A 27,096-nucleotide genomic window follows, 5' to 3' on the forward strand; every position below is an offset into this window, starting at 1 on the left:
TAAAGACAGCCAATTCCGCTGAAAATAATCCACACCCAAAATAAAGTTTAAATCTTATAATGAAAAAAACTGAAATTATAAGCAGAAGAATCAAACTGAAACAGCTGCCTGAAGTACTTTTCTACCAAAAACTGCTTCAGAAGAAGAAAACACATTTAGCATAAAAGTATGCAAAGAAGACCAAGTTGCTGCTTTGCAAATCTGATCAACCGAAGCTTCATTCCTAAACGCCCAGGAAGTAGAAACTGACCTAGTAGAATGAGCTGTAATCCTTTGAGGCGGAGTTCTACCCGACTCGACATAAGCATGATGAATCAAAGACTTTAACCAAGTCGCCAAAGAAATGGCAGAGGCCTTCTGACCTTTCCTAGAACCAGAAAAGATAACAAATAGACTAGAAGTCTTTCGGAAATTTTTAGTAGCTTCAACATAATATTTCAAAGCTCTAACTACATCCAAAGAATGCAACGATCTTTCCTTAGAATTCTTAGGATTAGGACACAATGAAGGAACCACAATTTCTCTACTAATGTTGTTAGAATTCACAACCTTAGGTAAAAATTAAAAGAAGTTTGCAACACCGCCTTATCCTGATGAAAAATCAAAAAAGGAGACTCACAAGAAAGAGCAGATAAATCAGAAACTCTTCTAGCAGAAGAGATGGCCAAAAGAAACAAAACTTTCCAAGAAAGTAATTTAATGTCCAGCGAATGCATAGGTTCAAACGGAGGAGCTTGAAGAGCCCCCAGAACCAAATTCAAACTTCAAGGAGGAGAAATTGACTTAATAACAGGTTTTATACGAACCAAAGCTTGTACAAAACAATGAATATCAGGAAGACTAGCAATCTTTCTGTGAAAAAGAACAGAAAGAGCAGAGATTTGTCCTTTCAATGAACTTGCAGACAAACCTTTATCCAAACCATCCTGAAGAAACTGTAAAATTCTAGGAATTCTAAAAGAATGCCAAAAAAATGATGAGAAAAACACCAAGAAATGTAAATCTTCCAGACTCGATAATATATCTTCCTAGATACAGATTTACGAGCCTGTAACATAGTATTAATCAGAGAGTCAGAGAAACCTCTATGACTGAGAATCAAGCGTTCAATCTCCATACCTTCAAATTTAAGGATTTGAGATCCTGATGGAAAAAAGGACCTTGTGATAGAAGGTCTGGTCTTAACGGAAGAGTCCACGGTTGGCAAGTGGCCATCCGGACAAGATCCGCATACCAAAACCTGTGAGGCCATGCTGGAGCCACCAGCAGAACAAACGAGCACTCCTTTAGAATCTTGGAAATTACTCTTGGAAGAAGAACTAGAGGCGGAAAGATATAGGCAGGATGATACTTCCAAGGAAGTGACAATACATCCACTGCCTCTGCCTGAGGATCCCTGGATCTGGACAGATACCTGGGAAGCTTCTTGTTTAGATGAGAAGCCATCAGATCTATTTCTGGAAGTCCCCACATTTGAACAATCTGAAGAAATACCTCTGGGTGAAGAGACCATTCGCCCGGATGTAACGTTTGGCGACTGAGATAATCCGCTTCCCAATTGTCTATACCTGGGATATGAACCGCAGAAATTAGACAGGAGCTGGATTCCGCCCATACCAGAAATCGAGATTCTTCTTTCATAGCCAGAGGACTGTGAGTCCCTCCTTGATGATTGACATATGCCACAGTTGTGACATTGTCCGTCTGAAAACAAATGAACGACTCTATCTTTAGAAGAGGCCATGACTAAAGAGCTCTGAAAATTGCACGGAGTCCCAAAATATTGATTGGTAATCTCACCTCCTGAGATTCCCAAACTCCTTGTGCTGTCAGAGACCCCCAAACAGCTCCCCAACCTGTCAGACTTGCATCTGTTGAAATCACAGTCCAGGTTGGAAGAACAAAAAGAAGCCTCCTGAACTAAACGATGGTGGTCTGTCCACCACGTCAGAGAGTGTCGTACAATCGGTTTCAAAGATATTAATTGAGATATCTTTGTATAATCCCTGCACCACTGGTTCAGCATACAGAGCTGAAGAAGTCGCATGTGAAAACGAGCAAAGGGGACCGCGTCTAATGCAGCAGTCATAAGACCTAGAATTTCCATGCATAAGGCTACTGAAGGGAAAGATTGAGACTGAAGGTTTCGACAAGCTGAAACCAATTTCAGACGTCTCTTGTCTGTCAGAGACAGAGTCAAGGACACTGAATCTATCAGGAAACCTAAAAAAGGTTACCCTTGTCTGAGGAATCAACGAACTTTTTGGTAAATTGATCCTCCAACCATGTTCTAGAAGAAACAACACTCATAAAAGACTGGAAAGGTTGTTTCTAGTGAAAATGAGCAAAGGGAATTGAATCCAATGCTGTGGTCATAAAACCTAAAACTTCTGTGCATATATAGCAACTGAAGGAAATAATAGAGACTAAAGGTACCGACAGACGGAACCCAATAGAAATATCCCTTGTCTGATAGAGACAAAGACAGTGACACAAACTAACTGGAAACCTAAAAAAGGTGACCCTTGCTTGAGGAATCAAGAGCTTTCGAAAAAAAGATCCTCTAACTATGTCCTGAAGAGCAAGTGAATCATATGAGATTCCGCATCCTCAGAAAATAATCTGAATGAAAACAGAAAAATGAAAATATGCATTTATTGTATCTAAGGAAAACAAATAATGCTATCAATGACCATAAAAAGGCAAAATAGTTTGAATAAAACTCCAAACCCGGTTCCTAAAAAAAAAAGGAACTGGAAGAAATACCCCAGAAGATTCCAGGTCTGAGCAGCGCTTGAACCCCATGGGTGCCCAGCCATGCTTCAACAGTATCCAAAATATATAGGACAGAAACACACTTAAAGAAAGTGTTAGCCTTACTGGAATCAAAATCAAAGAAATTTGGACAAAATAGAACCAAATAAATTTCAAAGAAGTCTTAACCTGCCCCTTACCAGCCAAGCTGGAATAAGGCACGTATATCGCAATATTAGGGAGCTAATTTCGAACCCCAATTAAAAACATGTTACTTGGGAAAGAACTCAGGAATTCGTTCCTTAATAAGAACAACCAAACTAGTATAAGCTTAAAGTTTTAGTCTTAGAACTCAATCTTGAAGCCCAGAGTAACAGTTAAGAATTGAAATCAATTATAAAACAAATAATTGATTATCTTAGAACAAAAGAAATATGGATTTATTTTATTTTTTTTTAAAAATCACAAAATTCTTCTAGCTAAAATAGCTAAAGACATAGATTAACCCTCATTTGCGAAAATATTCAATAAAATGAAGACACAAATGAAATTATTAGCATGATAGTCCAGTTTAAAGGACCAGTCAATACAGTGGACTTGCATAATCAATAAATGCAAAACAACAAGACAAATGCAACAGCACCTAGTCTAGTAAATGTTGTCCCTTAACAATGCTAAAATAAATCATAATCTGATACTTGATCTTAAAGTAAACAGAAAAAATGAAGCAATTGCAATATCCAAATAAATCACAGGACCAAGAAAAGTACCTGAAACTAAATAATTTTCCATAAATAAGATACAACTATCTAAAGGAAAATAAATACTATTTTGCTATAGAAACAATAGCATAATTAGTAGAAGTAGAGATAGACCCAATAAATTGGAGAACCCTCCAAATTGAATTTAACTGCTGGCAAAGAATATAGTTTAAAACCTTTGAAGAAGGAATAAAAGAAAATTCTCAGCCTATTCCATTCCCTAGAATGGGGAATTGGAAAGAAAACCTCTGAAAACACAGAAGAAATAAATAGGCAGAAATAGTGTCAGCTAGTCTTAAAGAACTAGTTACCTTAATATCCAAAATAATCAACACCTTTTCAACAAAGAACAAATGTACTTTAATAATAGAAAAATAATAAAAAAAGTAGATTTTTTAGAGTCAATATCTGATGAAGAAAATTTCTGAAAGAGAAAAAACATCATCAGAGAAGGATAAATCAGTTATGTTGTTGGTCATTTGAAACTTCAATAATTAAAAAAGAAGTGAAAAAGACCTAAAAATTTTATTAGAAGGCACAAAGTCAGCCAAAGCCTTTAAAATAGAATCAGAAAAATATTTCTTATAAATCTTCTAAATATTTCTTGTACATAAGATGTAAGAATGGAAATATATAAAGCATAAACACTAATGGATTCTGCATGTAAAAGTATATCATAATAACTTATTACAAACCATAGCTAAAGATAAACATTTATAACATTTAAAATAAATGAACTTAGCTTTGGTAGAACTGAAACCCAGTTAAGCGTTTTTCCAGAAGTGGCTTCTGATTCAGGGTCAATCTGAGACATCTTGCAATATGTAATAGAAAAAACAACATATAAAGCAAAATTGATCAAATTCCTTAAATGACAATTTCAGGAATGGGAAAAAAATGCCAATGAACAAGCTTCTAGCAACCAGAAGCAATAAATAATGAGACTTAAATATTGTGGAGACAACAATGACGCTCGAATTTTTTAGCGCCAAAAAAGCCGCAAAAAACGTCAAAAAAATGACGCAACTTCCGGCGACACGTATGACGCCGGAAATGACAAGAAAATTTTTGCGCCAAGAAAGTCCGCGCCAAGAATGACGCAATAAAATGAAGCATTTTCAGCCCCCGCGAACCTAACAGCCCACAGGAAAAAAGTCAAATTTAAGGTAAGAAAAAATGATTTATTCATATGCATTATCCCAAATATGAAACTGACTGTCTGAAATAAGGAACGTTGAACATCCTGAATCAAGGCAAATAAATGTTTAAACACATATATAGCTTAGAGTGTCACAGAAAATAAGATTTAATTACCCCAGGACACTCATCTACATGTAGTAGAAAGCCAAACCAGTACTGAAACGAGAATCAGTAGAGGTAATGGTATATAAGAGTATATCGTCGATCTGAAAAGGGAGGTAAGAGATGAATCTCTACGACCGATAACAGAGAACCTATGAAATAGACCCCGTAGAAGGAGATCATTGAATTCAAATAGGCAAAACTCTCCTTACATCCCTCTGACATTCACTGCACGCTGAGAGGAAAACCGGGCTCCAACCTGCTGCAGAGCGCATATCAACGTATAATCTAGCACAAACTTACTTCACCACCCTCATAGGAGGCAAAGTTTGTAAAACTGACTTGTGGGTGTGGTGAGGGGTGTATTTATAGGCATTTTGAGGTTTGGGAAACTTTGCCCCTCCTGGTAGGAATGTATATCCCATACGTCACTAGCTCATGGACTCTTGCTAATTACATGAAAGAAATGAAAACATCAAATAATGAAAATGAAATGAAAAAGAAAATAAATCTGCATTATTTTCTTTTGCATTTTCGTTTTCGGATACTGCTTTTATGATACAGGCAAGCTTCAGCCAATGAATGAAAACCAAGAAGAAGCAGTGAATATATTGACAGGTTGTGGCCATTCAGCATTCTCAGGGGGAGGGATTGAAGTCAGAGAGAATTTTAAAGGGACATTCCAGCCAAAATTGGAATCCACATAGATACATTTCAGTTTTGAATATAAGCATTTTTGCAATATAAATGTATAAGCAAAAACGCTAATTGCTAATAAATGCTATAGCTGTTTCAAAAGTATATTTACGTAAGCACCAAAGGTGCTTGTATCTTCTGGTAATGACTCAATGTGTTAATTGCGGACATAATACAAACCTCACTGCCGCTCTGACTAGCTGCAGTATTTAAAATGCTTGTGTACTGACAATATATAGCTATGCTTCACATGCACATTCAGAAAAAATGTTAACACTAAAATAGTGATAATTTTTACTAGAAGCATTTTTACCAATACATGTATATTACAAATATGTTTCTATTTAAAGATGTAAATTATCTATGTGCACTTATATTTTGACCGTAATGTCCCTTTAAATTACTGCCAAACATTTTCAGCCTCAGACCAGTGTGTATCAGAGTGTATCAGTGTGCTAGCAGTACCTGTGTGTATCAGTTTGTATCCATGTGCTAGCAGTACCTGTGCATATCAGTGTGCTAGCAGTACCTGTGTGTATCAGTGTACTAGCAGTACCTGTGTGTATCAGTGTGCTAGCAGTACCTGTGCATATCAGTGTGCTAGCAGTACCTGTGTGTATAAGTGTACTAGCAGTACCTGTGTGTATCAGTGTGCTAGCAGTACCTGTGTGTATCAGTGTACTAGCAGTACCTGTGTGTATCAGTGTGCTAGCAGTACCTGTGTGTATCAGTGTACTAGCAGTACCTGTGTGTATCAGTGTGCTAGCAGTACCTGTGTGTATCAGTTTGTATCCGTGTGCTAGCAGTACCTGTGCATATCAGTGTGCTAGCATTACCTGTGTGTATCAGTGTACTAGCAGTACCTGTGTGTATCAGTGTGCTAGCAGTACCTGTGCATATCAGTGTGCTAGCAGTACCTGTGTGTATCAGTGTACTAGCAGTACCTGTGTGTATCAGTGTGCTAGCAGTACCTGTGTGTATCAGTTTGTATTCGTGTGCTAGCAGTACCTGTGTGTATCAGTGTACTAGCAGTACCTGTGTGTATCAGTGTGCTAGCAGTAACTGTGTGTATCAGTGTGCTAGCAGTACCTGTGTGTATCAGTGTACTAGCAGTACCTGTGTGCATCAGTGTACTAGCAGTAACTGTGTGTATCAGTGTGCTAGCAGTACCTGTGTGTATCAGTGTGCTAGCAGTACCTGTGTGTATCACTGTGCTAGCAGTACCTGTGTGTATCAGTGTGTATCAGTGTGCTAGCAGTATGAGTGTGTATAAGTGTGCTAGCAGTAACTGTGTGTATCAGTGTGCTAGCAGTATCAGTGTGTATCAGTGTGTTAGCAGTACCTGTGTGCATCAGTGTGCTAGCAGTATGAGTGTATATAAGTGTGCTAGCAGTAACTGTGTGTATCAGTGTGCTAGCAGTACCTGTGCGTATCAGTGTGCTAGCAGTACCTGTGCGTATCAGTGTGCTAGCAGTAGCTGTGCGTATAAGTGTGCTAGCAGTAGCTGTGCGTATCAGTGTGCTAGCAGTAGCTGTGCGTATCAGTGTGCTAGCAGTACCTGTGTGTATCAGTGTGCTAGCAGTACCTTTGTGTATCAGTGTACTAGCAGTACCTGTGTGTATCAGTGTGCTAGCAGTACCTGTGTGTATCAGTTTGTATCCGTGTGCTAGCAGTACCTGTGCATATCAGTGTGCTAGCAGTACCTGTGTGTATCAGTGTACTAGCAGTACCTCTGTGTATCAGTGTGCTAGCAGTAACTGTGTGTATCAGTGTGCTAGCAGTACCTGTGTGTATCAGTTTGCTAGCAGTACCTGTGCATATCAGTGTGCTAGCAGTACCTGTGTGTATCAGTGTACTAGCAGTACCTCTGTGTATCAGTGTGCTAGCAGTAACTGTGTGTATCAGTGTGCTAGCAGTACCTGTGTGTATCAGTTTGCTAGCAGTACCTGTGCATATCAGTGTGCTAGCAGTACCTGTGTGTATCAGTGTACTAGCAGTACCTCTGTGTATCAGTGTGCTAGCAGTAACTGTGTGTATAAGTGTGCTAGCAGTACCTGTGTGTATCAGTTTGCTAGCAGTACCTGTGTGTATCAGTGTGCCAGCAGTATGAGTGTGTATAAGTGTGCTAGCAGTAACTATGTGTATCAGTGCGCTAGCAGTAACTGTGTGTATCAGTGTGCTAGCAGTACCTGTGCGTATCAGTGTGCTAGCAGTACCTGTGCGTATCAGTGTGTTAGCAGTACCTGTGTGTATCAGTGTGTATCAGTGTGCTAGCAGTATGAGCGTGTATAAGTGTGCTATCAGTAACTGTGTGTATAAGTGTGCTAGCATTACCTGTATGTATCAGTGTGTTAGCAGTACCTGTGGGTATCAGTGTGCTAGCAGTATGAGTGTGTATCAGTGTGCTAGCAGTACCTGTGTGTATCAGTGTGCTAGCAGTACCTGTGTGTGTCAGTGTGCTAGCAGTACCAGTGTGTATCAGTGTACTAGCAGTACCTGTGTGTATCAGTGTGCTAGCAGTACCTGTGTGTATCAGTTTGAATCCGTGTGCTAGCAGTACCTGTGCATATCAGTGTGCTAGCAGTACCTGTGTGTATCAGTGTACTAGCAGTACCTCTGTGTATCAGTGTGCTAGCAGTAACTGTGTGTATCAGTGTGCTAGCAGTACCTGTGTGTATCAGTTTGCTAGCAGTACCTGTGTGTATCAGTGTGCTAGCAGTATGAGTGTGTATAAGTGTGCTAGAAGTAACTGTGTGTATCAGTGCGCTAGCAGTAACTGTGTGTATCAGTGTGCTAGCAGTACCTGTGCGTATCAGTGTGCTAGCAGTACCTGTGTGTATCAGTGTGTATCAGTGTGCTAGCAGTATGAGCGTGAATAAGTTTGCTATCAGTAACTGTGTGTATAAGTGTGCTAGCAGTACCTGTGTGTATCAGTGTGCTAGCAGTATCAGTGTGTATCAGTGTGCTAGCAGTTTGAGTGTGTATCGGTGTGTTAGCAGTACCTGTGGGTATCAGTGTGCTAGCAGTATGAGTGTGTATCAGTGTGCTAGAAGTACCTGTGTGTATCAGTGTGCTAGCAGTACCTGTGTGTGTCAGTGTGCTAGCAGTACCTGTGTGTATCAGTGTACTAGCAGTACCAGTGTGTATCAGTGTGCTAGCAGTAGCCAGTGTGTATCAGTGTGCTAGCAGTAGCCAGTGTGTATCAGTGTGCTAGCAGTACCTGTGTGTATCAGTGTACTAGCAGTACCTGTGTGTATCAGTGTGCTAGCAGTAACTGTGTGTATCAGTGTGCTAGCAGTACCTGTGTGTATCAGTGTGCTAGCAGTACCTGTGTGTATCAGTGTACTAGCAGTACCTGTGTGTATCAGTGTGCTAGCAGTAACTGTGTGTATCAGTGTGCTAGCAGTACCTGTGTGTATCAGTGTGCTAGCAGTACCTGTGTGTTTCACTGTGCTAGCAGTACCTGTGTGTATCAGTGTGTATCAGTGTGCTAGCAGTATGAGCGTGTATAAGTGTGCTAGCAGTAACTGTGTGTATAAGTGTGCTAGCAGTACCTGTGTGTATCAGTGTGCTAGCAGTATCAGTGTGTATCAGTGTGCTAGCAGTATGAGTGTGTATCGGTGTGTTAGCAGTACCTGTGGGTATCAGTGTGCTAGCAGTATGAGTGTGTATCAGTGTGCTAGCAGTACCTGTGTGTATCAGTGTGCTAGCAGTACCTGTGTGTGTCAGTGTGCTAGCAGTACCTGTGTGTATCAGTGTACTAGCAGTACCAGTGTGTATCAGTGTGCTAGCAGTAGCCAGTGTGTTTCAGTACCAGTGTGTATCAGTGTGTATCAGTGTGCTAGCAGTACCAGTGTGTATCAGTGTACTAGCAGTACCTGTGTGTATCAGTGTGCTAGCAGTACCTGTGTGTATCAGTTTGTATCTGTGTGCTAGCAGTACCTGTGCATATCAGTGTGCTAGCATTACCTGTGTGTATCAGTGTACTAGCAGTACCTGTGCGTATCAGTGTGCTAGCAGTACCTGTGCATATCAGTGTGCTAGCAGTACCTGTGTGTATTAGTGTACTAGCAGTACCTGTGTGTATCAGTGTGCTAGCAGTACCTGTGCATATCAGTGTGCTAGCAGTACCAGTGTGTATTAGTGTGTATCAGTGTGCTAGCAGTACCTGTGTGTATCAGTTTGTATCCGTGTGCTAGCAGTACCTGTGCATATCAGTGTGCTAGCATTACCTGTGTGTATCAGTGTACTAGCAGTACCTGTGTGTATCAGTGTGCTAGCAGTACCTGTGCATATCAGTGTGCTAGCAGTACCTGTGTGTATCAGTGTACTAGCAGTACCTGTGTGTATCAGTGTGCTAGCAGTACCTGTGTGTATCAGTGTACTAGCAGTACCTGTGTGTATCAGTGTGCTAGCAGTACCTGTGTGTATCAGTTTGTATTTGTGTGCTAGCAGTACCTGTGCATATCAGTGTGCTAGCAGTACCTGTGTGTATCAGTGTACTAGCAGTACCTGTGTGTATCAGTGTGCTAGCAGTAACTGTGTGTATCAGTGTGCTAGCAGTACCTGTGTGTATCAGTGTACTAGCAGTACCTGTGTGTATCAGTGTACTAGCAGTAACTGTGTGTATCAGTGTGCTAGCAGTACCTGTGTGTATCAGTGTGCTAGCAGTACCTGTGTGTATCACTGTGCTAGCAGTACCTGTGTGTATCAGTGTGTATCAGTGTGCTAGCAGTATGAGTGTGTATAAGTGTGCTAGCATTAACTGTGTGTATCAGTGTGCTAGCAGTATCAGTGTGTATCAGTGTGTTAGCAGTACCTGTGTGCATCAGTGTGCTAGCAGTATGAGTGTATATAAGTGTGCTAGCAGTAACTGTGTGTATCAGTGTGCTAGCAGTACCTGTGCGTATCAGTGTGCTAGCAGTACCTGTGCGTATCAGTGTGCTAGCAGTATCTGTGCGTATAAGTGTGCTAGCAGTAGCTGTGCGTATCAGTGTGCTAGCAGTAGCTGTGCGTATCAGTGTGCTAGCAGTACCTGTGTGTATCAGTGTGCTAGCGGTACCTTTGTGTATCAGTGTACTAGCAGTACCTGTGTGTATCAGTGTGCTAGCAGTACCTGTGTGTATCAGTTTGTATCCGTGTGCTAGCAGTACCTGTGCATATCAGTGTGCTAGCAGTACCTGTGTGTATCAGTGTACTAGCAGTACCTCTGTGTATCAGTGTGCTAGCAGTAACTGTGTGTATCAGTGTGCTAGCAGTACCTGTGTGTATCAGTTTGCTAGCAGTACCTGTGTGTATCAGTGTGCCAGCAGTATGAGTGTGTATAAGTGTGCTAGCAGTAACTATGTGTATCAGTGCGCTAGCAGTAACTGTGTGTATCAGTGTGCTAGCAGTACCTGTGTGTATCAGTGTGCTAGCAGTACCTGTGCGTATCAGTGTGTTAGCAGTACCTGTGTGTATCAGTGTGTATCAGTGTGCTAGCAGTATGAGCGTGTATAAGTGTGCTATCAGTAACTGTGTGTATAAGTGTGCTAGCAGTACCTGTATGTATCAGTGAGCTAGCAGTATCAGTGTGTATCAGTGTGTTAGCAGTATGAGTGTGTATCGGTGTGTTAGCAGTACCTGTGGGTATCAGTGTGCTAGCAGTATGAGTGTGTATCAGTGTGCTAGCAGTACCTGTGTGTATCAGTGTGCTAGCAGTACCTGTGTGTGTCAGTGTGCTAGCAGTACCAGTGTGTATCAGTGTACTAGCAGTACCTGTGTGTATCAGTGTGCTAGCAGTACCTGTGTGTATCAGTTTGAATCCGTGTGCTAGCAGTACCTGTGCATATCAGTGTGCTAGCAGTACCTGTGTGTATCAGTGTACTAGCAGTACCTCTGTGTATCAGTGTGCTAGCAGTAACTGTGTGTATCAGTGTGCTAGCAGTACCTGTGTGTATCAGTTTGCTAGCAGTACCTGTGTGTATCAGTGTGCTAGCAGTATGAGTGTGTATAAGTGTGCTAGAAGTAACTGTGTGTATCAGTGCGCTAGCAGTAACTGTGTGTATCAGTGTGCTAGCAGTACCTGTGCGTATCAGTGTGCTAGCAGTACCTGTGTGTATCAGTGTGTATCAGTGTGCTAGCAGTATGAGCGTGAATAAGTTTGCTATCAGTAACTGTGTGTATAAGTGTGCTAGCAGTACCTGTGTGTATCAGTGTGCTAGCAGTATCAGTGTGTATCAGTGTGCTAGCAGTTTGAGTGTGTATCAGTGTGTTAGCAGTACCTGTGGGTATCAGTGTGCTAGCAGTATGAGTGTGTATCAGTGTGCTAGAAGTACCTGTGTGTATCAGTGTGCTAGCAGTACCTGTGTGTGTCAGTGTGCTAGCAGTACCTGTGTGTATCAGTGTACTAGCAGTACCAGTGTGTATCAGTGTGCTAGCAGTAGCCAGTGTGTATCAGTGTGCTAGCAGTAGCCAGTGTGTATCAGTGTGCTAGCAGTACCTGTGTGTATCAGTGTACTAGCAGTACCTGTGTGTATCAGTGTGCTAGCAGTAACTGTGTGTATCAGTGTGCTAGCAGTACCTGTGTGTATCTGTGTGCTAGCAGTACCTGTGTGTATCAGTGTACTAGCAGTACCTGTGTGTATCAGTGTGCTAGCAGTAACTGTGTGTATCAGTGTGCTAGCAGTACCTATGTGTATCAGTGTGCTAGCAGTACCTGTGTGTTTCACTGTGCTAGCAGTACCTGTGTGTATCAGTGTGTATCAGTGTGCTAGCAGTATGAGCGTGTATAAGTGTGCTAGCAGTAACTGTGTGTATAAGTGTGCTAGCAGTACCTGTGTGTATTAGTGTGCTAGCAGTATCAGTGTGTATCAGTGTGCTAGCAGTATGAGTGTGTATCGGTGTGTTAGCAGTACCTGTGGGTATCAGTGTGCTAGCAGTATGAGTGTGTATCAGTGTGCTAGCAGTACCTGTGTGTATCAGTGTGCTAGCAGTACCTGTGTGTGTCAGTGTGCTAGCAGTACCTGTGTGTATCAGTGTACTAGCAGTACCAGTGTGTATCAGTGTGCTAGCAGTAGCCAGTGTGTTTCAGTACCAGTGTGTATCAGTGTGTATCAGTGTGCTAGCAGTACCAGTGTGTGTCAGTGTACTAGCAGTACCTGTGTGTATCAGTGTGCTAGCAGTACCTGTGTGTATCAGTTTATATCCGTGTGCTAGCAGTACCTGTGCATATCAGTGTGCTAGCATTACCTGTGTGTATCAGTGTACTAGCAGTACCTGTGCGTATCAGTGTGCTAGCAGTACCTGTGCATATCAGTGTGCTAGCAGTACCTGTGTGTATCAGTGTACTAGCAGTACCTGTGTGTATCAGTGTGCTAGCAGTACCTGTGTGTATCAGTGTACTAGCAGTACCTGTGTGTATCAGTGTGCTAGCAGTACCTGTGTGTATCAGTTTGTATTCGTGTGCTAGCAGTACCTGTGCATATCAGTGTGCTAGCAGTACCTGTGTGTATCAGTGTACTAGCAGTACATGTGTGTATCAGTGTGCTAGCAGTAACTGTGTGTATCAGTGTGCTAGCAGTACCTGTGTGTATCAGTGTGCTAGCAGTACCTGTGTGTATCAGTGTACTAGCAGTACCTGTGTGTATCAGTGTGCTAGCAGTAACTGTGTGTATCAGTGTGCTAGCAGTACCTGTGTGTATCAGTGTGCTAGCAGTACCTGTGTGTATCATTGTGCTAGCAGTACCTGTGTGTATCAGTGTGTATCAGTGTGCTAGCAGTATGAGTGTGTATAAGTGTGCTAGCAGTATGAGCGTGTATAAGTGTGCTAGCAGTAACTGTGTGTATAAGTGTGCTAGCAGTACCTGTGTGTATCAGTGTGCTAGCAGTATCAGTGTGTATCAGTGTGCTAGCAGTATGAGTGTGTATCGGTGTGTTAGCAGTACCTGTGGGTATCAGTGTGCTAGCAGTATGAGTGTGTATCAGTGTGCTAGCAGTACCTGTGTGTATCAGTGTGCTAGCAGTACCTGTGTGTGTCAGTGTGCTAGCAGTACCTGTGTGTATCAGTGTACTAGCAGTACCAGTGTGTATCAGTGTGCTAGCAGTACCAGTGTGTATCAGTGTGTATCAGTGTGCTAGCAGTACCAGTGTGTATCAGTGTGTTAGCAGTACCAGTGTGTATCAGTGTGCTAGCAGTACCTGTGTGTATCAGTGTGCTAGCAGTACCAGTGTGTATCAGTGTACTAGCAGTACCTGTGTGTATCAGTGTGCTAGCAGTACCTGTGTGTATCAGTTTGAATCCGTGTGCTAGCAGTACCTGTGCATATCAGTGTGCTAGCAGTACCTGTGTGTATCAGTGTACTAGCAGTACCTCTGTGTATCAGTGTGCTAGCAGTAACTGTGTGTATCAGTGTGCTAGCAGTACCTGTGTGTATCAGTTTGCTAGCAGTACCTGTGTGTATCAGTGTGCTAGCAGTATGAGTGTGTATAAGTGTGCTAGCAGTAACTGTGTGTATCAGTGCGCTAGCAGTAACTGTGTGTATCAGTGTGCTAGCAGTACCTGTGCGTATCAGTGTGCTAGCAGTACCTGTGCGTATCAGTGTGTTAGCAGTACCTGTGTGTATCAGTGTGTATCAGTGTGCTAGCAGTATGAGTGTGTATAAGTTTGCTATCAGTAACTGTGTGTATAAGTGTGCTAGCAGTACCTGTGTGTATCAGTGTGCTAGCAGTATCAGTGTGTATCAGTGTGCTAGCAGTATGAGTGTGTATCGGTGTGTTAGCAGTACCTGTGGGTATCAGTGTGCTAGCAGTATGAGTGTGTATCAATGTGCTAGCAGTACCTGTGTGTATCAGTGTGCTAGCAGTACCTGTGTGTGTCAGTGTGCTAGCAGTACCTGTGTGTATCAGTGTACTAGCAGTACCAGTGTGTATCAGTGTGCTAGCAGTAGCCAGTGTGTATCAGTGTGCTAGCAGTAGCCAGTGTGTATCAGTGTGCTAGCAGTACCTGTGTGTATCAGTGTACTAGCAGTACCTGTGTGTATCAGTGTGCTAGCAGTAACTGTGTGTATCAGTGTGCTAGCAGTACCTGTGTGTATCAGTGTGCTAGAGAAAGAAGGTGTATATCCTGCGCAAAAAACAGATGGGGAAGGGGGATTGGGGATGCCTCTAGCTCTCCTCGATGGGTACCCTAGCGTGCCCAATGTGTAAAGATATATGCAAGGTAGAGGTGAGCACCAAAAGAAGGCTGAGGATAGGGTAGGGAACGCCAAAATAGGCTAAGATAAGCTGGTAGAATATGAAATTAAAAATTATTTATTCCACACAATAATTAAAATAATAAAAGAACAATATACACTGATAGTGGTTCATGGATCCATGTTACAAATGATAGCAAATTACAGTGTTGGGTAAAATACAATACAATATAATAATAAAAACAATTATTAATACTGGTAGAATCAATATGGCTGATGATAAAGCCTTTTGTGCTGAGTGTCTGTTAAGTGGTTAACACCTTGGTTGAGTCCAGTAAGTGTAAGATGCTCCTGGTAGGTAGTATAGGGTTAATTGTAATCCAATAATGTGCAGGAGAAAAAAGTAGCGAGGTTTAAGTGTGATCAGTGTCCAATACAACAATTTAGAAGTCTAAAAAATGAAAAAATGCAAAAAATACAAAAAATATAAAAAGTGGTGAAAAATGTGTGTTCACTCTATGTGATGAAAAAATGATGATAAAAAAATGTGTTATAAAAAAGATGAAAAAAGATAAAAAATAGTGTCAATTATAAAATCCAAAGTGATGTTGGTGATATCAGTGCAAATCAATCAATGGTTCAGTGTTGATACAATGTTTGACAATGAAAATAAGATTATGCAAAAAAATCCTGAAAAAAAGAAAACAAACAATACTCTAATATATGCAATCTGTACAATAGATATATCAGTATTATGCTTACTCAGATCTGTCGACGCGTTTCGGCCATATACCTCTGGAGGGATCTCATCATTTTTTTATCATCATTTTTTCATCACATAGAGTGAACACACATTTTTCACCACTTTTTGTATTTTTTGTATTTTTTGCATTTTTTCATTTTTTAGACTTCTAAATTGTTGTATTGGACACTCATCACACTTAAACCTCGCTATTTTTTTCTCCTGCACATTATTGGATTACAATTAACCCTATACTACCTACCAGGAGCATCTTACACTTACTGGACTCAACCAAGGTCTTAACCACTTAACAGACACTCAGCACAAAAGGCTTTATCATCAGCCATATTGATTCTACCAGTATTTATAATTGTTTTTATTATTATATTGTATTGTATTTTACCCAACACTGAAATTTGCTATCATTAGTAACATGGATCCATGAACCACTATCAGTGTATATTGTTCTTTTATTATTTTAATTATTGTGTGGAATAAATAATTTTTCATTTCATATTCTACCAGCTTATCTTAGCCTATTTTGGCGTTCCCTACCCTATCCTCAGCCTTCTTTTGGCGCTCACCTCTACATTGCATGTATCAGTGTGCTAGCAGTACCTGTGTGTATCAGTGTACTAGCAGTACCTGTGTGTATCAGTGTGCTAGCAGTACCTTTGTGTATCAGTGTGCTAGCAGTACCTGTGTGTATCACTGTGCTAGCAGTACCTGTGTGTATCAGTGTGCTAGCAGTATGAGCGTGTATAAGTGTGCTAGCAGTAACTGTGTGTTTAAGTGTGCTAGCAGTACCTGTGTGTATCAGTGTGCTAGCAGTATCAGTGTGTATCAGTGTGCTAGCAGTATGAGTGTGTATCTGTGTGTTAGCAGTACCTGTGGGTATCAGTGTGCTAGCAGTATGAGTGTGTATCAGTGTGCTAGCAGTAGCTGTGTGTATCAGTGTGCTAGCAGTACTTGTGTGTGTCAGTGTGCTAGCAGTACCTGTGTGTATCAGTGTACTAGCAGTACCAGTGTGTATCAGTGTGCTAGCAGTAGCCAGTGTGTTTCAGTGTGCTAGCAGTACCAGTGTGTATCAGTGTGTATCAGTGTGCTAGCAGTACCAGTGTGTATCAGTGTGTTAGCAGTACCAGTGTGTATCAGTGTACTAGCAGTACCTGTGTGTATCAGTGTGCTAGCAGTACCTGTGTGTATCAGTTTGTATCCGTGTGCTAGCAGTACCTGTGCATATCAGTGTGCTAGCATTACCTGTGTGTATCAGTGTACTAGCAGTACCTGTGCGTATCAGTGTGCTAGCAGTACCTGTGCATATCAGTGTGCTAGCAGTACCTGTGTGTATCAGTGTACTAGCAGTACCTGTGTGTATCAGTGTGCTAGCAGTACCTGTGTGTATCAGTGTACTAGCAGTACCTGTGTGTATCAGTGTGCTAGCAGTACCTGTGTGTATCAGTTTGTATTCGTGTGCTAGCAGTACCTGTGCATATCAGTGTGCTAGCAGTACCTGTGTGTATCAGTGTACTAGCAGTACCTGTGTGTATCAGTGTGCTAGCAGTAACTGTGTGTATCAGTGTGCTAGCAGTACCTGTGTGTATCAGTGTGCTAGCAGTACCTGTGTGTATCAGTGTACTAGCAGTACCTGTGTGTATCAGTGTGCTAGCAGTAACTGTGTGTATCAGTGTGCTAGCAGTACCTGTGTGTATCAGTGTGCTAGCAGTACCTGTGTGTATCACTGTGCTAGCAGTACCTGTGTGTATCAGTGTGTATCAGTGTGCTAGCAGTATGAGTGTGTATAAGTGTGCTAGCAGTAACTGTGTGTATCAGTGTGCTAGCAGTATCAGTATGTATCAGTGTGCTAGCAGTATCAGTGTGTATCAGTGTGTATCAGTGTGTTAGCAGTACCTGTGTGCATCAGTGTGCTAGCAGTATGAGTGTATATAAGTGTGCTAGCAGTAACTGTGTGTATCAGTGTGCTAGCAGTACCTGTGCGTATCAGTGTGCTAGCAGTACCTGTGCGTATCAGTGTGCTAGCAGTACCTGTGCATATCAGTGTGCTAGCAGTACCTGTGTGTATCAGTGTGCTAGCAGTACCTGTGCGTATCAGTGTGCTAGCAGTACCTGTGCGTATCAGTGTGCTAGCAGTAGCTGTGCGTATCAGTGTGCTAGCAGTAGCTGTGCGTATCAGTGTGCTTGCAGTACCTGTGTGTATCAGTGTGCTAGCAGTACCTGTGTGTATCAGTGTACTAGCAGTACCTGTGTGTATCAGTGTGCTAGCAGTACCTGTGTGTATCAGTGTACTAGCAGTACCTGTGTGTATCAGTGTGCTAGCAGTACCTGTGTGTATCAGTTTGTATTCGTGTGCTAGCAGTACCTGTGCATATCAGTGTGCTAGCAGTACCTGTGTGTATCAGTGTACTAGCAGTACCTGTGTGTATCAGTGTACTAGCAGTACCTGTGTGTATCAGTGTGCTAGCAGTAACTGTGTGTATCAGTGTACTAGCAGTACCTGTGTGTATCAGTGTACTAGCAGTAACTGTGTGTATCAGTGTGCTAGCAGTACCTGTGTGTATCAGTGTGCTAGCAGTACCTGTGTGTATCACTGTGCTAGCAGTACCTGTGTGTATCAGTGTGTATCAGTGTGCTAGCAGTATGAGTGTGTATAAGTGTGCTAGCATTAACTGTGTGTATCAGTGTGCTAGCAGTATCAGTGTGTATCAGTGTGTTAGCAGTACCTGTGTGCATCAGTGTGCTAGCAGTATGAGTGTATATAAGTGTGCTAGCAGTAACTGTGTGTATCAATGTGCTAGCAGTACCTGTGCGTATCAGTGTGCTAGCAGTACCTGTGCGTATCAGTGTGCTAGCAGTATCTGTGCGTATAAGTGTGCTAGCAGTAGCTGTGCGTATCAGTGTGCTAGCAGTAGCTGTGCGTATCAGTGTGCTAGCAGTACCTGTGTGTATCAGTGTGCTAGCAGTACCTTTGTGTATCAGTGTACTAGCAGTACCTGTGTGTATCAGTGTGCTAGCAGTACCTGTGTGTATCAGTTTGTATCCGTGTGCTAGCAGTACCTGTGCATATCAGTGTGCTAGCAGTACCTGTGTGTATCAGTGTACTAGCAGTACCTCTGTGTATCAGTGTGCTAGCAGTAACTGTGTGTATCAGTGTGCTAGCAGTACCTGTGTGTATCAGTTTGCTAGCAGTAACTGTGTGTATCAGTGTGCCAGCAGTATGAGTGTGTATAAGTGTGCTAGCAGTAACTATGTGTATCAGTGCGCTAGCAGTAACTGTGTGTATCAGTGTGCTAGCAGTACCTGTGTGTATCAGTGTGCTAGCAGTACCTGTGCGTATCAGTGTGTTAGCAGTACCTGTGTGTATCAGTGTGTATCAGTGTGCTAGCAGTATGAGCGTGTATAAGTGTGCTATCAGTAACTGTGTGTATAAGTGTGCTAGCAGTACCTGTATGTATCAGTGTGCTAGCAGTATCAGTGTGTATCAGTGTGTTAGCAGTATGAGTGTGTATCGGTGTGTTAGCAGTACCTGTGGGTATCAGTGTGCTAGCAGTATGAGTGTGTATCAGTGTGCTAGCAGTACCTGTGTGTATCAGTGTGCTAGCAGTACCTGTGTGTGTCAGTGTGCTAGCAGTACCAGTGTGTATCAGTGTACTAGCAGTACCTGTGTGTATCAGTGTGCTAGCAGTACCTGTGTGTATCAGTTTGAATCCGTGTGCTAGCAGTACCTGTGCATATCAGTGTGCTAGCAGTACCTGTGTGTATCAGTGTACTAGCAGTACCTCTGTGTATCAGTGTGCTAGCAGTAACTGTGTGTATCAGTGTGCTAGCAGTACCTGTGTGTATCAGTTTGCTAGCAGTACCTGTGTGTATCAGTGTGCTAGCAGTATGAGTGTGTATAAGTGTGCTAGAAGTAACTGTGTGTATCAGTGAGCTAGCAGTAACTGTGTGTATCAGTGTGCTAGCAGTACCTGTGCGTATCAGTGTGCTAGCAGTACCTGTGTGTATCAGTGTGTATCAGTGTGCTAGCAGTATGAGCGTGAATAAGTTTGCTATCAGTAACTGTGTGTATAAGTGTGCTAGCAGTACCTGTGTGTATCAGTGTGCTAGCAGTATCAGTGTGTATCAGTGTGCTAGCAGTTTGAGTGTGTATCAGTGTGTTAGCAGTACCTGTGGGTATCAGTGTGCTAGCAGTATGAGTGTGTATCAGTGTGCTAGAAGTACCTGTGTGTATCAGTGTGCTAGCAGTACCTGTGTGTGTCAGTGTGCTAGCAGTACCTGTGTGTATCAGTGTACTAGCAGTACCAGTGTGTATCAGTGTGCTAGCAGTAGCCAGTGTGTATCAGTGTGCTAGCAGTAGCCAGTGTGTATCAGTGTGCTAGCAGTAGCCAGTGTGTATCAGTGTGCTAGCAGTACCTGTGTGTATCAGTGTACTAGCAGTACCTGTGTGTATCAGTGTGCTAGCAGTAACTGTGTGTATCAGTGTGCTAGCAGTACCTGTGTGTATCTGTGTGCTAGCAGTACCTGTGTGTATCAGTGTACTAGCAGTACCTGTGTGTATCAGTGTGCTAGCAGTAACTGTGTGTATCAGTGTGCTAGCAGTACCTATGTGTATCAGTGTGCTAGCAGTACCTGTGTGTTTCACTGTGCTAGCAGTACCTGTGTGTATCAGTGTGTATCAGTGTGCTAGCAGTATGAGCGTGTATAAGTGTGCTAGCAGTAACTGTGTGTATAAGTGTGCTAGCAGTACCTGTGTGTATTAGTGTGCTAGCAGTATCAGTGTGTATCAGTGTGCTAGCAGTATGAGTGTGTATCGGTGTGTTAGCAGTACCTGTGGGTATCAGTGTGCTAGCAGTATGAGTGTGTATCAGTGTGCTAGCAGTACCTGTGTGTATCAGTGTGCTAGCAGTACCTGTGTGTGTCAGTGTGCTAGCAGTACCTGTGTGTATCAGTGTACTAGCAGTACCAGTGTGTATCAGTGTGCTAGCAGTAGCCAGTGTGTTTCAGTACCAGTGTGTATCAGTGTGTATCAGTGTGCTAGCAGTACCAGTGTGTGTCAGTGTACTAGCAGTACCTGTGTGTATCAGTGTGCTAGCAGTACCTGTGTGTATCAGTTTGTATCCGTGTGCTAGCAGTACCTGTGCATATCAGTGTGCTAGCATTACCTGTGTGTATCAGTGTACTAGCAGTACCTGTGCGTATCAGTGTGCTAGCAGTACCTGTGCATATCAGTGTGCTAGCAGTACCTGTGTGTATCAGTGTACTAGCAGTACCTGTGTGTATCAGTGTGCTAGCAGTACCTGTGTGTATCAGTTTGTATTCGTGTGCTAGCAGTACCTGTGCATATCAGTGTGCTAGCAGTACCTGTGTGTATCAGTGTACTAGCAGTACCTGTGTGTATCAGTGTGCTAGCAGTAACTGTGTGTATCAGTGTGCTAGCAGTACCTGTGTGTATCAGTGTGCTAGCAGTACCTGTGTGTATCAGTGTACTAGCAGTACCTGTGTGTATCAGTGTGCTAGCAGTAACTGTGTGTATCAGTGTGCTAGCAGTACCTGTGTGTATCAGTGTGCTAGCAGTACCTGTGTGTATCATTGTGCTAGCAGTACCTGTGTGTATCAGTGTGTATCAGTGTGCTAGCAGTATGAGTGTGTATAAGTGTGCTAGCAGTATGAGCGTGTATAAGTGTGCTAGCAGTAACTGTGTGTATAAGTGTGCTAGCAGTACCTGTGTGTATCAGTGTGCTAGCAGTATCAGTGTGTATCAGTGTGCTAGCAGTATGAGTGTGTATCGGTGTGTTAGCAGTACCTGTGGGTATCAGTGTGCTAGCAGTATGAGTGTGTATCAGTGTGCTAGCAGTACCTGTGTGTATCAGTGTGCTAGCAGTACCTGTGTGTGTCAGTGTGCTAGCAGTACCTGTGTGTATCAGTGTACTAGCAGTACCAATGTGTATCAGTGTGCTAGCAGTACCAGTGTGTATCAGTGTGTATCAGTGTGCTAGCAGTACCAGTGTGTATCAGTGTGCTAGCAGTACCAGTGTGTATCAGTGTACTAGCAGTACCTGTGTGTATCAGTGTGCTAGCAGTACCTGTGTGTATCAGTTTGAATCCGTGTGCTAGCAGTACCTGTGCATATCAGTGTGCTAGCAGTACCTGTGTGTATCAGTGTACTAGCAGTACCTCTGTGTATCAGTGTGCTAGCAGTAACTGTGTGTATCAGTGTGCTAGCAGTACCTGTGTGTATCAGTTTGCTAGCAGTACCTGTGTGTATCAGTGTGCTAGCAGTATGAGTGTGTATAAGTGTGCTAGCAGTAACTGTGTGTATCAGTGCGCTAGCAGTAACTGTGTGTATCAGTGTGCTAGCAGTACCTGTGCGTATCAGTGTGCTAGCAGTACCTGTGCGTATCAGTGTGTTAGCAGTACCTGTGTGTATCAGTGTGTATCAGTGTGCTAGCAGTATGAGTGTGTATAAGTTTGCTATCAGTAACTGTGTGTATAAGTGTGCTAGCAGTACCTGTGTGTATCAGTGTGCTAGCAGTATCAGTGTGTATCAGTGTGCTAGCAGTATGAGTGTGTATCGGTGTGTTAGCAGTACCTGTGGGTATCAGTGTGCTAGCAGTATGAGTGTGTATCAATGTGCTAGCAGTACCTGTGTGTATCAGTGTGCTAGCAGTACCTGTGTGTGTCAGTGTGCTAGCAGTACCTGTGTGTATCAGTGTACTAGCAGTACCAGTGTGTATCAGTGTGCTAGCAGTAGCCAGTGTGTATCAGTGTGCTAGCAGTAGCCAGTGTGTATCAGTGTGCTAGCAGTACCTGTGTGTATCAGTGTACTAGCAGTACCTGTGTGTATCAGTGTGCTAGCAGTAACTGTGTGTATCAGTGTGCTAGCAGTACCTGTGTGTATCAGTGTGCTAGAGAAAGAAGGTGTATATCCTGCGCAAAAAACAGATGGGGAAGGGGGATTGGGGATGCCTCTAGCTCTCCTCGATGGGTACCCTAGCGTGCCCAATGTGTAAAGATATATGCAAGGTAGAGGTGAGCACCAAAAGAAGGCTGAGGATAGGGTAGGGAACGCCAAAATAGGCTAAGATAAGCTGGTAGAATATGAAATTAAAAATTATTTATTCCACACAATAATTAAAATAATAAAAGAACAATATACACTGATAGTGGTTCATGGATCCATGTTACAAATGATAGCAAATTACAGTGTTGGGTAAAATACAATACAATATAATAATAAAAACAATTATTAATACTGGTAGAATCAATATGGCTGATGATAAAGCCTTTTGTGCTGAGTGTCTGTTAAGTGGTTAACACCTTGGTTGAGTCCAGTAAGTGTAAGATGCTCCTGGTAGGTAGTATAGGGTTAATTGTAATCCAATAATGTGCAGGAGAAAAAAGTAGCGAGGTTTAAGTGTGATCAGTGTCCAATACAACAATTTAGAAGTCTAAAAAATGAAAAAATGCAAAAAATACAAAAAATATAAAAAGTGGTGAAAAATGTGTGTTCACTCTATGTGATGAAAAAATGATGATAAAAAAATGATGAGATCCCTCCAAAAAAATGTGTTATAAAAAAGATGAAAAAAGATAAAAAATAGTGTCAATTATAAAATCCAAAGTGATGTTGGTGATATCAGTGCAAATCAATCAATGGTTCAGTGTTGATACAATGTTTGACAATGAAAATAAGATTATGCAAAAAAATCCTGAAAAAAAGAAAACAAACAATACTCTAATATATGCAATCTGTACAATAGATATATCAGTATTATGCTTACTCAGATCTGTCGACGCGTTTCGGCCATATACCTCTGGAGGGATCTCATCATTTTTTTATCATCATTTTTTCATCACATAGAGTGAACACACATTTTTCACCACTTTTTGTATTTTTTGTATTTTTTGCATTTTTTCATTTTTTAGACTTCTAAATTGTTGTATTGGACACTGATCACACTTAAACCTCGCTATTTTTTTCTCCTGCACATTATTGGATTACAATTAACCCTATACTACCTACCAGGAGCATCTTACACTTACTGGACTCAACCAAGGTGTTAACCACTTAACAGACACTCAGCACAAAAGGCTTTATCATCAGCCATATTGATTCTACCAGTATTTATAATTGTTTTTATTATTATATTGTATTGTATTTTACCCAACACTGAAATTTGCTATCATTAGTAACATGGATCCATGAACCACTATCAGTGTATATTGTTCTTTTATTATTTTAATTATTGTGTGGAATAAATAATTTTTCATTTCATATTCTACCAGCTTATCTTAGCCTATTTTGGCGTTCCCTACCCTATCCTCAGCCTTCTTTTGGCGCTCACCTCTACATTGCATGTATCAGTGTGCTAGCAGTACCTGTGTGTATCAGTGTACTAGCAGTACCTGTGTGTATCAGTGTGCTAGCAGTAACTGTGTGTATCAGTGTGCTAGCAGTAACTGTGTGTATCAGTGTGCTAGCAGTACCTGTGTGTATCAGTGTGCTAGCAGTACCTGTGTGTATCACTGTGCTAGCAGTACCTGTGTGTATCAGTGTGCTAGCAGTATGAGCATGTATAAGTGTGCTAGCAGTAACTGTGTGTTTAAGTGTGCTAGCAGTACCTGTGTGTATCAGTGTGCTAGCAGTATCAGTGTGTATCAGTGTGCTAGCAGTATGAGTGTGTATCTGTGTGTTAGCAGTACCTGTGGGTATCAGTGTGCTAGCAGTATGAGTGTGTATCAGTGTGCTAGCAGTACCTGTGTGTATCAGTGTGCTAGCAGTACTTGTGTGTGTCAGTGTGCTAGCAGTACCTGTGTGTATCAGTGTACTAGCAGTACCAGTGTGTATCAGTGTGCTAGCAGTAGCCAGTGTGTTTCAGTGTGCTAGCAGTACCAGTGTGTATCAGTGTGTATCAGTGTGCTAGCAGTACCAGTGTGTATCAGTGTGTTAGCAGTACCAGTGTGTATCAGTGTACTAGCAGTACCTGTGTGTATCAGTGTGCTAGCAGTACCTGTGTGTATCAGTTTGTATCCGTGTGCTAGCAGTACCTGTGCATATCAGTGTGCTAGCATTACCTGTGTGTATCAGTGTACTAGCAGTACCTGTGCGTATCAGTGTGCTAGCAGTACCTGTGCATATCAGTGTGCTAGCAGTACCTGTGTGTATCAGTGTACTAGCAGTACCTGTGTGTATCAGTGTGCTAGCAGTACCTGTGTGTATCAGTGTACTAGCAGTACCTGTGTGTATCAGTGTGCTAGCAGTACCTGTGTGTATCAGTTTGTATTCGTGTGCTAGCAGTACCTGTGCATATCAGTGTGCTAGCAGTACCTGTGTGTATCAGTGTACTAGCAGTACCTGTGTGTATCAGTGTGCTAGCAGTAACTGTGTGTATCAGTGTGCTAGCAGTACCTGTGTGTATCAGTGTGCTAGCAGTACCTGTGTGTATCAGTGTACTAGCAGTACCTGTGTGTATCAGTGTGCTAGCAGTAACTGTGTGTATCAGTGTGCTAGCAGTACCTGTGTGTATCAGTGTGCTAGCAGTACCTGTGTGTATCACTGTGCTAGCAGTACCTGTGTGTATCAGTGTGTATCAGTGTGCTAGCAGTATGAGTGTGTATAAGTGTGCTAGCAGTAACTGTGTGTATCAGTGTGCTAGCAGTATCAGTATGTATCAGTGTGCTAGCAGTACTTGTGTGTGTCAGTGTGCTAGCAGTACCTGTGTGTATCAGTGTACTAGCAGTACCAGTGTGTATCAGTGTGCTAGCAGTAGCCAGTGTGTTTCAGTGTGCTAGCAGTACCAGTGTGTATCAGTGTGTATCAGTGTGCTAGCAGTACCAGTGTGTATCAGTGTGTTAGCAGTACCAGTGTGTATCAGTGTACTAGCAGTACCTGTGTGTATCAGTGTGCTAGCAGTACCTGTGTGTATCAGTTTGTATCCGTGTGCTAGCAGTACCTGTGCATATCAGTGTGCTAGCATTACCTGTGTGTATCAGTGTACTAGCAGTACCTGTGCGTATCAGTGTGCTAGCAGTACCTGTGCATATCAGTGTGCTAGCAGTACCTGTGTGTATCAGTGTACTAGCAGTACCTGTGTGTATCAGTGTGCTAGCAGTACCTGTGTGTATCAGTGTACTAGCAGTACCTGTGTGTATCAGTGTGCTAGCAGTACCTGTGTGTATCAGTTTGTATTCGTGTGCTAGCAGTACCTGTGCATATCAGTGTGCTAGCAGTACCTGTGTGTATCAGTGTACTAGCAGTACCTGTGTGTATCAGTGTGCTAGCAGTAACTGTGTGTATCAGTGTGCTAGCAGTACCTGTGTGTATCAGTGTGCTAGCAGTACCTGTGTGTATCAGTGTACTAGCAGTACCTGTGTGTATCAGTGTGCTAGCAGTAACTGTGTGTATCAGTGTGCTAGCAGTACCTGTGTGTATCAGTGTGCTAGCAGTACCTGTGTGTATCACTGTGCTAGCAGTACCTGTGTGTATCAGTGTGTATCAGTGTGCTAGCAGTATGAGTGTGTATAAGTGTGCTAGCAGTAACTGTGTGTATCAGTGTGCTAGCAGTATCAGTATGTATCAGTGTGCTAGCAGTATCAGTGTGTATCAGTGTGTTAGCAGTACCTGTGTGCATCAGTGTGCTAGCAGTATGAGTGTATATAAGTGTGCTAGCAGTAACTGTGTGTATCAGTGTGCTAGCAGTACCTGTGCGTATCAGTGTGCTAGCAGTACCTGTGCGTATCAGTGTGCTAGCAGTACCTGTGCATATCAGTGTGCTAGCAGTACCTGTGTGTATCAGTGTGCTAGCAGTACCTGTGCGTATCAGTGTGCTAGCAGTACCTGTGCGTATCAGTGTGCTAGCAGTAGCTGTGCGTATCAGTGTGCTAGCAGTAGCTGTGCGTATCAGTGTGCTTGCAGTACCTGTGTGTATCAGTGTGCTAGCAGTACCTGTGTGTATCAGTGTACTAGCAGTACCTGTGTGTATCAGTGTGCTAGCAGTACCTGTGTGTATCAGTTTGTATCCGTGTGCTAGCAGTACCTGTGCATATCAGTGTGCTAGCAGTACCTGTGTGTATCAGTGTACTAGCAGTACCTCTGTGTATCAGTGTGCTAGCAGTAACTGTGTGTATCAGTGTGCTAGCAGTACCTGTGTATCAGTTTGCTAGCAGTACCTGTGTGTATCAGTGTGCCAGCAGTATGAGTGTGTATAAGTGTGCTAGCAGTAACTGTGTGTATCAGTGCGCTAGCAGTAACTGTGTGTATCAGTGTGCTAGCAGTACCTGTGCATATCAGTGTGCTAGCAGTACCTGTGCGTATCAGTGTGTTAGCAGTATCAGTGTGTATCAGTGTGCTAGCAGTATGAGCGTGTATAAGTGTGCTATCAGTAACTGTGTGTATAAGTGTGCTAGCATTACCTGTGTGTATCAGTGTGCTAGCAGTATTAGTGTGTATCAGTGTGTTAGCAGTATGAGTGTGTATCGGTGTGTGTAACGGTACCAACAGGATACCAAGGGTTAACACCAGGGAACAATGTCCTGCATAGGGAATCAGCAATTCACAACCCAGCCAGTTTTCAGGTTTAAAACAGAATGACATTTATTAAAAGGCTATGCCTAGTATTTATGCAGGTTTGACCCCCCCAGATCGGGGGGT

Source organism: Bombina bombina, chromosome 5 (genome assembly GCF_027579735.1).
Source record: "Bombina bombina isolate aBomBom1 chromosome 5, aBomBom1.pri, whole genome shotgun sequence".
NCBI classification, from domain to species: domain Eukaryota; kingdom Metazoa; phylum Chordata; class Amphibia; order Anura; family Bombinatoridae; genus Bombina; species Bombina bombina.